Below are 10,679 nucleotides of genomic sequence, written 5' to 3' on the forward strand. Positions count from 1 at the left end.
ATTCATATGAAATTCCACATATTGACACATATAGATGTATAAATTAGTTCCACTTTCACAAAGCGGCGATCCAGCATCTGAAATGCCTGCTAAAGTACCGGAAACCACGTCGAGAGACCTCTGACCCGGACGTGACGAAACAGGCGTCCAGGTGTCCGTTGCAGGACACAGTTACGCTATTTGCAGGCTGTATTCTAAAGCGTTACCGAGGAGGTAAAAGTAATCAATCCGGGATCAGAATCAGAATCACTTTTATTGCCACAGTATGCAAGTTACATAAGAGGAATTTGTCTTAGTGTCTGTATGCAGCGTAGTGGTCACATCAATATACAGAGATAAGAAGTAGGAAGATAACTAAAGACAATCACAAAGTTGCAAGTGCAATCAAATCGAATCAAATCGAGTAAATATATACAATATGTACATGAGTGGTGATGTGTTCTCTGGATCATAAATATGAATTTATGTTGAATTTACATGAGATTTACAGAATGAGTTAAATAGATGTTAAATAGGCACTGGATTTACATGAATTTACAGTCGGAGTTAAATAGAGTTTACATTGAATGTACATGAAATTTACAGGCTACGTTAAATAGGCATTAAATGTGCAGGGAATTTACATGAATTTACAGTCCCAGTTAAACAGGCATTCAATTAGATATGAGTTACAGTTTTATGGGGGGGGGGGGGGGTTCAGTTGAGTTTTGGAGGAGGTAGTGAGTTTGTGATGTAGGCGTGGATGAGGACTTCAGTGCTGTGTTGGGACGGGTGGGATGGGCGGAGTCTGGAGATGTTGCGGATGTGGAAGAAAGCAGACCGGGTGATGTTTTTTTATGTGGGGTTCAAAGGAAAGGGTGCTGTCCAGAATGACACAGAGGCTCTTGCTTGGGTGGAGATGGGAACAGGGAAGCCGTCGTCGATGATGATGTTTGGGGCAGTGATGTTTTGTGCTTTGGAGAGGCTGTTTTTGGAGCTGATGAGCTGGTCTTACTGCCATTTAATTTCATTACCAGGACCTGCCTTAATGCAAGTGAAAAGCAGGAGGCCATGGTGTTTATAACTAGCCAGCACATGTGTGCACCTGATCAACAACATGTGACTCCCCATCACAAGCTACTGTGAGTTTCCTGCAACATTGTTCACTAGATTATGTAGATGCATGTAGCTGGACAGCATTTGTGGGCTGCAGGACCTACACTCTGTTTTCTTTTGGGCATGCAGGCTTAATGTCTGCTTCCACCAAATCACCATTAACTTAAAGGCACCCTGTTATGAAATCTGGACTTTTAAATCTGACGAGAAATATTGCATGGTCTGGTCTAGCTTGCGTGCCTTGCGTGCGCTAAGCGTAACCCCTTATTATGAGATAAGAGATGAACCCAGCTTCATCAACAAACTAGGTTCTAGCTAGATTTAATATGTTTACTAGCTCACTAGTAGTACTAACTAGCTACTAGCTCTCCATAACCACGTTTTTACCCTGTAGTAGAATTGTGTCCTGTTACACGTCTGTATTGTGATGTAGTGTGGTGTGTTGCTGAGTTAGCTTCTTACCTTGTTTTTGGGAGGTTGAATACCCAGCAAAATACACAGTTGGCATCAGTGAAGGGGTTGAACTTTGGACTGAGGTATTTAGTACATGAACAAAAAACTTATATTTTTATAATGGCAGCACTAATTTGCATAGTAGCATGCCACAGATACATGTGGCCACTTCAGGAATAGTTTTATTATGATCCTTGACCCTCAAAACATGCGTCTAGACACTAATTTGCATAAAAATGATCAGTTCAGTTCACTTTATTTATACAGGAAGGGATAAAAATTACATTTCACAACTGGCCTGACTCAGTTACAAACTGGTTTTCAGCAGGTTCCTGTTCTGCAGTACATTAAACAAAAAATAATTAATATACAAGAACATGTTCAATTTCACTACATACAATTTTACAGACCTAACAAAAACAATTACATTTACAAACATTCATTCATTCATCAATGCAAAACAGCAACAGCAAGAAATTAAAACCTAGGGGTGAGTCGGATCAGTGATTACAGGTGTTTTCTAGCATCAGATGTTGTTTGTAGGCTTGTTTGAAATGTGAGATGGAGGTTATTTCTCTGGTGTGGAGTGGGATCTCGTTCCAAATTTTGGTGTATGTGTGTGATAGAGAAAATTCTCTAATTTTTCTGATAGAGAAAATTTACATCACATTAGCCTTTATTTGGACAATCACTAGTTATTAATATATTCATATACATTTCCATTTTAGTTACATATAGTTATGACACAGACATACTTCATATTTAGATGACCTGTGTACATACACAGATAGACATCATATTTGGATAACCTGTGTACATACACAGACAGACGTATTTAGATAACCTGTACCTTACATTTGCAGCTCCTCTCTATCGCACACTGTGCCCTGTCACCATGCCACGGTGCCCTCTACAGGGCCAGAATAACAGATAGGTTGAGTCTACAGAGTGGCCTTCAAGTGTGCGTCAAGACATGTCATCTGTTGTGTGTCCTATAAGTATCTTTGACTTTCTGTTCAATGTATGTAAGCCTGTGTATCCATTCGTGAATATGCAAGAGTGCATCTCTTGGCCAAGAGTGCATCTCTTGCTCTTGGCCAAGATCTATGTCAAATACATCATATCAGACGACTTCTTCTGACTCCTGGCTCCATCATTTCATTTCAACTGGTTTCCTTCAAGTGGTTCACTGTTTACCTTTTGGCTGTGGAATTTCATTCTCTATCAGTGTGGAAGAATGATCTTAGTCCATAATTATTTTTGTATGCCGGTACTGGTATGAGTGCATGTGAGATTGATTGTTTTTGTTTCTTTGTAATTGCTAAGTGTTGCTAATGTATGCTTTGGCAATGTAAGATGCAACTTATCATGCCAATAAAGCCCTTTTTGAGAGAGAGAGAGAGAGAGAGATCAAATTTACGTGAGATTTGTGCTTGCATGGTTTACCAGGGCATGCCTTAATACAGTGGTTCTCAAATGGGGGTCCGGGGCCCCCAGGGGTCCGTGGCACTTTGCCAGGGGGTCAGCGGAATTTTCGTTAGGATAGTTTTATAGTAACGAAAATATTTTATGCTTTAAATCTAAAATGGTTCATGGATTACATTCGAATCTAACAAACCTATGAATTTAAAAGTCAAGCACGTTACCGTGGAAACAGTTACAGTAGCCTAAGCTTAGCCCAAAATCACAAATCAGAATGAGGGGGTCCCCGGTATATTTTCTATCTTGTAAGGGGTCCTTGGCTGAAAAACATTTGAGAACCTCTGCCTTAATGCATGTAAAAAGCAGTAGGCCATGGTGTTAACTAGCCAGCACACGCGCCTGATCAACATGTGACTCCAGATCACAAGCTACTGTGGGTTATGTTCCAGCAACATTGTTTACTTGATGTTACTGCATTTCTTAGCAAGACTTCATTGACAAACTGATATATCAATTCAAGAGAGAAAAATCATCACCGTTCATCATTCAATATCTCTAAAATTGAGGATCCAAAAATGTTCTCATTTTGTCAGGCAGGGACTTAAGTTACTTACACTGCTACCACTATGCTTTAAAAATAACCATAATTTCATTTTTTGCTATCAACAATGTCTCAAATAATGTTGTTAGAATAGATGTCACATATTTCAAATGGAAATATCTTGTTTTGAAATAGTTCAGTTGCAGGGTGAGGATAGTGACACACTGGGAAACTGTTGAAACAATGTACAGAGTAGATGAGCACTGAAACACACAGGCAACATCTATTCAAATGATCTCTCTGCAACAAGCTGTTTGCATGTGATTAACCACCACAGTCAACCAGACAGGCACAAGACTACTTTCAACCTAGCCTACACAAGAACCTCTTATCATAGAGGCATGTTGAATTTTGGATTTCTTACAAGGACAATTTTAAGGCTACAAGTAGCCTATGTATTAATAACCTACAAGTATAAGCCAAGTTAGGGTTTCATGTCTCTACATCCACATTGTTTCGTTGTTTCCGTTTCTGTTTTTAAAAATGCAAAAAAAAGAAGAAAAAGAATGACGTCATAGGCTGTGTATCTGATCACGTCTTGCAGCAGGATGACTCACAAGAAATACGTAGACTGACTTTTGAAATGCTTTTGAAATAGGATGTTGCTTTAGACATGAGTCAGTGCATCACTGGTGTTTTGTTCACACTCAATCTTATTTAAACAGTCTATTTGGCTTTGGAAGAATGATCTATTAACAGGCTAAACTGGTTGACATTCATTATAATTAAAACTGCTGTATTAAGCAATATTTGATGTTAAAATAAGTAGCCTATATTCTGAGTGATGAGCATGGGCACGGGCACCCCTCAGCAAAAAGATGTTCCTGTGTGACTGACTAAATTCTACCCACTGGTCTCTCATGATTGGTCTCGACCTAGTTTCAAGATGAAGAAGAGAGAGGTCAGTGAAGAGACAGGGCCAGAGAGTGTTCCTGGGGAAGAGAGGTATAGAGTGTGAAGAGATTCAGAGGTGGGGAGGGGGCAGAGGGAGAGAGAGAGAGAGAGAGAGAGAGAGAGGGGGGGTGTTTGTTTTTTAACAGGAGCAGCAGGATGCCAACAGAGCTGTGATGAAACAACTGCCCAACCCCCCCCACACACACACACACATGTGCGACGCCCCCATTCACAGCGGAGGAACTGAGCCTGAGGAACTCGCTATAAGAGTTGGAATTTGTTGAGAGATGACATGATGAGTGTGCTATCGGATCTGACAACATACAGGAGAATGTTATATTTATTAATACACATGTATTTCTTATTGTCATGCCTCGTCAATTTGTCAGGGGCGAACTCGCATTTACCAAGGATGACATTTACAGACAGAGGTTATAAGATACCCGCCTCCCTATCTCTCTCCCCCTCTCTCTCTCTCTCTCTCTCTCTCTCGTCTCAGACAAATAAATTGAAACATTAAATAGCCTACAATTAACATGTCATGTAGCCTAGAGAAGCGATAATTTTTAAATGTTTTCTGATGTTTGAGGAAAGTTCAGCGTTTTGATAAACAAACCGCGTTTATGGAGCTAGTTAACTGCCTGCTTTTGCGGTGTCCAACCGACATCACTGATAAAAAAAAATAGAAAGAAATTGGCTCGAGCCAGAGAAACTCTGGCATAACAGTTAATTTATTATATTGAAGTCTGATTCTGCCATATCAGAATCAGAAAAAACGTTATTGATCCCTGAGGGGAAATTGGGACATGCTACAGTTGCTCGTAGGCCTACTCATGCAGGCATGGAAAAATATCAACATAAGCATCAAACATAAGAGACATAGGACTGTTCCATAACAATAAAATGGAATAAAATAGAATAGCCTACAATAGAAGTTACGTAGCCTATGTACAGTAAAGTGTCACAAAAATGTGCCTTCTCCATCAGTCATTAGGCACATTTTTACTAAATGGTAGCCTACTATAGTAGGCTACCATTTAGTAAAGTGAAATATCGAGGTAGGCTACCTACTATTTCCTTATACATATCGCAGAGGGGTATAGTAATAATAATAATAACAATAATACAACAGTGATAATATAATAATAATAAACTAAAATAACGATAATAACGAGGAAGGTGCATCCAGTCAGTAAAGTGAACAGTATCAGTGTGGCTTTTTGATTATTGCACAAATTGTTGTAATTTGCAGTAATTGCACATGAGTGTTATTGCACATCAGGTATAGCCTACATTATCCAAGGAGGTTTGAGTTGTGGACGGGTGGAGTGAGTCTGACTCAGAGTGACTGGTGCTCTGAGGGAGGAGTTAAAGAGTTTGATGGCCACAGCGCACTGATGAACATGAACGTGCTCCTGTGTTCGACCAGCACGTCATGGAGTGGGTGGGAGACGTTGACCATGATGGAACTATAACTTGGATAGAGAGCCTGGCCTTGCGGATCAGTTTGTTGAGTCTGTTGGCGTGATTCACTGTATCAATTAATTAGCCTATTCACCTTATTTGCTCTCTTAAAACAGACTGTCTCATCTACATCCGGCGAATGCAGCTATACACAATGTATGGCGGAAGCATTTGAAAATTGCGGAAGCCAACTCGTCTAGTGGTTCTTAAGAGACTACCTATTCCTGGAACTACGTTTCCCATGATTCTCAGCCGTTGCCGGTTGTCGACTTCCTGTTTACATTTTTTGCACTAGCAAGGACGTGCACTAGTGGAGCGGATAATATCACTATTTGAGGGGAATTGTGCAAATTTTGATACAAGCATGAAATTTGGCTCGGATGTTCTCCAGAGGTTTCTGATCAAATCTGCCCGATGGGCCATCTGAAAATCTGCTCGTTTTTCAAGATGGCCGCCATAATCGCCAAAATCTTCATGGAAATGTGTGTATTGGCCGATTTGAATGATCTTTGTGTCTATCCCTATGTTTTCAAGCCTTCTGGAGTCGATTTTTCTCATTTTATAGCCCTTTGGTTTTGTCATTTTTCAATATGGCCGCAAAATCGGCCTCCCAAAGTTGATTTCTTTCGAAGAAATGTGTGTAGTTGGCCGATTTGAATGTTCTTGTTTTCAATTTGTATGTCTTAGAACATGCTACCATTTTCTTACTAGTTTAGCACTGGTCTAATGATTTTAGTTATGAATTATTACATTAGTAATGAAACAATAACGAAATATAATGCCAATACAACTTTCTTGGAAAAGTAACAAAAAAGAACACCAATACAATTGATCTCGTTGTCCTTTCTTCAATTGTAACTCCACACAAAAACAACTGTCTGTCGGTTTAAACTGCTGAAGGGATTGGGCGATCTGAAAATCCATTCATTTTTCAAGATGGCCACCAAGTTGCCCTCCCAAGTTGTTTTTCATATAAATGTGTATAGTTGGCCGGTTTGAATGATCTTTGTTTTCATGCCTACTCTAGTTGATTTTTCAGATTGTATAGCCCTTTGACTTCTACATTTTCTCATTTAGAGGGTAGTAAAATGATGAACTCTCAACCCTGAATGCAGATATGAGCAGTATTTCAATCAAATTTGTTCACCTCCGAGACATGATGTCCCTTGAGCAACGGCATCCAGAAGTGGCCAGGGAGTTTCACAAGGGCTTTGTTGTTCACAAGTCTCAGAGAATTCTCTGGCCTGGCGATTGACCAAGCCCATGAGCAAAATAATGCAGTCATCCCCCTTCCCCAAGCCCCGCACCCCTAGAGGATCACAATGGAAATAAGCCTTTGGCTTTATTGTGTACTTAATCCTCGGCATGTGTTAATGTATGTAAACTGTCTTCATTTGAAGCTTTTTTATGTGGATTTTACATTGTGTTAAATAAACTACTACTACTACTACTACTACAGAGGAGCCATTGGATTGACAGAAGACCCGGTAGCACTTCGTAGGTGGATGGTAGCTGGACCAGAAGTGACTCATCTAGTAGCTGGATATGAAGCTGTGTCAGGTGTGAAAGATTCAACCAAAGGCAGCAGACATCATGAGCAGACACTGAGTGCCCAGAAATCATTCTTTGAGAAGGTCAAAGGACTTTCTGAAGTGCTGCGGGAGATGAGCAACCCATTCCAAGAAGAATCAGGTGACCTACTGGCGCTAGACACGAAGAACATTGCAGACCCAGCTCTGGCGACAATGGTTACACATCACCAGCGAGGCAAAGAGCAGTTCTAGTCATTCATGAAGGGGCTAAAGAATGAAGATGAATGTTCATTCCATCATCCAATCAAGAAGAACACATGCAGTTTGTTTCTTTAAACAAGTCTTAGAGCAAGCTGGGGGCAGCTCTAAGGAGAAGTTGCTGAAAGATGACTGCCAGCTGTTCTCACGACTTTTCATCTCATGCCAGAACAGGCAGTGTGACTTGAAATAATTCTTCAATTATTTATATAGATCAGTCGTCACCTGCATCTCTCAGTGACAGTGGCAAGCTTCATACATGTCAGAAGTCACAGCTGGCTGAAATCGGGGTACGGTGGCGCAGTCGGTAGCGCTGTCGCCTCACAGCTAGAAGGTCCTGAGTTCGATTCTCGCCTGGGACGCTGTGGGCGCTGGAGTTGTGACCCCTCCATATCTTCAGTGCCCACTGCCCAGGTGGGCTATCTCGTCGAAAGGGCCTTTCTGTGTGGAGTTTGCATGTTCTCCCCGTACCCCCCAGGGGGTTCCTCCGTACATAACCCCCCACTAAAAACATGCAGAAGATTGTCATCCGACCAGTGACGACAACATCTGAAGTTGGTCCCCGGGCGCTGGAAAGAAAAAGCGACCACTGCTCCTGGCCTGCCCCCTGGAGGAAAGGACAAGCCTGGATGGGTCAAATGCAGAGGACATATTTCACTGGCCACCGTCAGCATGAGTGTGTGTTGTGGCCGCATGCATGTGTTGTAGTGTTCGTGTGACAATAAAGACGGGCTTCCGTCTGAAATCGTGTTAAATCGTGTCGTGAAATCCTTCAAGCACAAGTGAACATCCCAAACAGAGAACCAAGGGGAGATGCAGTCATCATAGATGATGCACCTCAAAGACATTTGATGACTATGCTAGAGACATCACTCAGAAGGTGGAATCCTACAGTGCCAAGTACAAAAGGGTGGATATAGAATTTGATGTGTACAAGAAGTCAAGTCTGAAATCTGAAGCCAGGTTGAAAAGGGGGCAAGGAATGAGGAGAAGAAGGAGAAGGAAGAAGGAGAAGAAGCTTTCTTGAGATGACAGCAACAAAACTGAGCTGTTTCACTTCCTTGCAGAGAAGATGTGTGAGGCAGAGACGACAGGCACACTCATTGTCACAAAAGGAGAAGATGCTATTAGCAACACAAGGATATCCCTGCATGCTGTGTCTCCATGCTCTCATGAAGAAGCAGACACTCGAATATTTGTACATGCCAGGGATGCAACAATGGATGGAAGCAAGTCCCTCATCATCAAGGCTAATGACACTGACATCCTTGTCATAGCCACATCTGTACTGCCATCCTTGCAGGAAGAATACTGCATGGCAGACTTGGAACATCTGTGATGAGGTTGGTGAAAACTTCACCAATCTCAGCCAGCATCCAACATCAGTGAACTGAGCTTGATCTACAACAGCTAGAGAGATTTGTTGTCCTAATGTATGACAGATCAAGTGCAGCCGCTGGCGTGGATGAAGCAAGACTCAATCTCTTTGCCCGCAAGCAGAGGCCATACAACTCAATTCCACCAACACAGGCAGCCCTCAGAGAACAAGCCAAGCATGCTGCTTCTCAGGCTGAGATCATCTGGGGCCAGGCTAACATCTCCAGGCCAGACACCAGCAGTCCTGCTGACTGGGGGTGGACACAGAAGGGAGCAACATGGCAGATATGTTGGTCAGCATTACCTGCAATTGCTGCCAGCTGTCAGGAACTGACCAAGTGTTCCTGTAAGAAAGGTTGCAAACGGAGATGCAAGTGCTTTAACTCTGGGCTCCCCTGCACAGCACACTGCATATGTGAGCAGTAGCTCATAGAGGACCATTCACATAACATCCACACAGTTGTTTTTGTGTGGGGTTACAACTGAAGAAAGAACAATGAGATCAACTGTATTGGTGTTCTTTTTTGTTACTTTTCCAAGAAAGTTGTATTGGCATTATATTTCGTTATTGTTTCATTACTAATGTAATAATTCATAACTAAAATCATTAGACCAGTGCTAAACTAGTAAGAAAATGGTAGCATGTTCTAAGACATACAAATTGACAACAAGAACATTCAAATCGGCCAACTACACACATTTCTTCTGAATAAATCAACTTTGGGAGGCCGATTCTGCGGCCATATTGAAAAATTACAAAATCAAAGGGCTATAAAATGAGATAAATCGACTCCAGAAGGCTTGAAAACATAGGGATAGACACAAAGATCATTCAAATCGGCCAACTACACACATTTCCATGAAAATCTGGTCGATTTTGGCGGCCATCTTGAAAAACGAGCAGATTTTCAGATGGCCCATCGGGCAGATTTGATCAGAAACCTCTGGAGAACAACCGAGCCAAATTTCATGCTTGTATCAAAATTTGCACGATTTTTTCTGTTATCCGCTCCACTACACGCCGCTGTCAGAGTGGGAACGTTTGGCTTATTTATCCGAAATGGCTAAAAATAGTAACGTTGTGTGGTTGCATAGCGGCGATATTTTACAAAAACGAGGTGAATGTCAATTCACTCGTACTTCACGGGCTTATTTTAGCCGAAATTGCTAAACATAGTATGTGGTTGCATAGCGTCCGCTTTTGTTTTAAAGGGTAAACGTCCAAACCGGAACTCTTATTATTTGGTCATTGAAGGTAGCTTTAGCGGACTCTCTCTTTCAAGATTCAAGATATATATTGTCACTCCGTTGTACAATTATGCGTGTGAAATTATTATGCAGGGGGGCTCCATTACAAGACATAGGTAGGTACAAAGTCACAACAATTATTATGATTGTTTTCAGTCTCTTTCGCTATGAACGGTGCTGGGCGGAAACAGGCAACAGCAGCTGGAAACAGGGAGGGAGGCTGTCATGGAAGCACCCACGGTCTCATCAGGAAACTCGTGAATACATTGTTGAGATCACTAAACTAACTATAGAGCGCCACAGACACATTCAAGATCCCTAAAGTCTAGGAATCA

The sequence above is a fragment of the Poromitra crassiceps genome, assembly GCF_964638095.1.
Source record: "Poromitra crassiceps genome assembly, chromosome: 22".
NCBI classification, from domain to species: Eukaryota; Metazoa; Chordata; class Actinopteri; order Beryciformes; family Melamphaidae; genus Poromitra; species Poromitra crassiceps.